Here is an 802-nt window from a genome sequence, read left to right as displayed (position 1 = left end):
ATGATTTTTGTGTTCTTTCTTGTGAGTTTCATCATAGTTTTAATGTTTCCATGTTCTTCTTGGATTTCCATTCTCTTGGTATGTTGCAATGTGTTAATTTTCTTCAAGGTTGCCTTATAGTCCATTAACTTTTCTCTCCATTTAGTGCAGTCTATTGTATCCTGTAATTGACCTGACCTTCTCACTATCTGGATCTCTGTTCCTACATGTTTACCTTCTTTTACATTGTACTTGTTTTTATCATAGACTGACCTCCCAGATTCTCTGAGTTTTTGCTTATAATTCTGTTCTGTTTTCAACTCTTCTTTCTGTTGACTTAATTCAGGGAGATACTGCCACATATGTCAATCTCTGGTTGTTGTCTGTTCTTGTTGGTTCTTAGTCCATAGAACTCCCTTTAGGATGTTTTGTAGCACAGGGTTGGCTTTAGCAAAATCCTTTAGCTTGTGTTTATCTTGGAATGTTTTGATTATACCATCATATTTTATTGATAGCTTTGCTGGATAAAGGATTCTTGGTTAGCATTTTTTGTCTTTCAGGATTTTATAAATGTCTCCCCATTGCCTTCTTACTTGCATGGTTTCTGCTGAGAGATCTGAGCTTAATCTGTCTTGCTTGCCTTTGTATGTGACATTTCTGTTTTCCCTGGCTGCTTTCAGAAATGTCTCCTTATGTTTGATTTTGGAGAGCTTGATTATGATATGTCTTGGTGATTTTCTTTTGGGGTCTATCCTTCCGGGGGTTCGTTGAGCTTCTTGAATGTTTATCTTTTCACTTTTCAGGATATTAGAGAAGTTTTTTT

The sequence above is a fragment of the Chrysochloris asiatica genome, unplaced genomic scaffold, assembly GCF_000296735.1.
Source record: "Chrysochloris asiatica unplaced genomic scaffold, ChrAsi1.0 scaffold00248, whole genome shotgun sequence".
NCBI lineage: Eukaryota > Metazoa > Chordata > Mammalia > Afrosoricida > Chrysochloridae > Chrysochloris > Chrysochloris asiatica.
The sequence above is the reverse complement of the archived record's forward strand: the minus strand, read 5'-3'. Positions refer to the sequence as shown.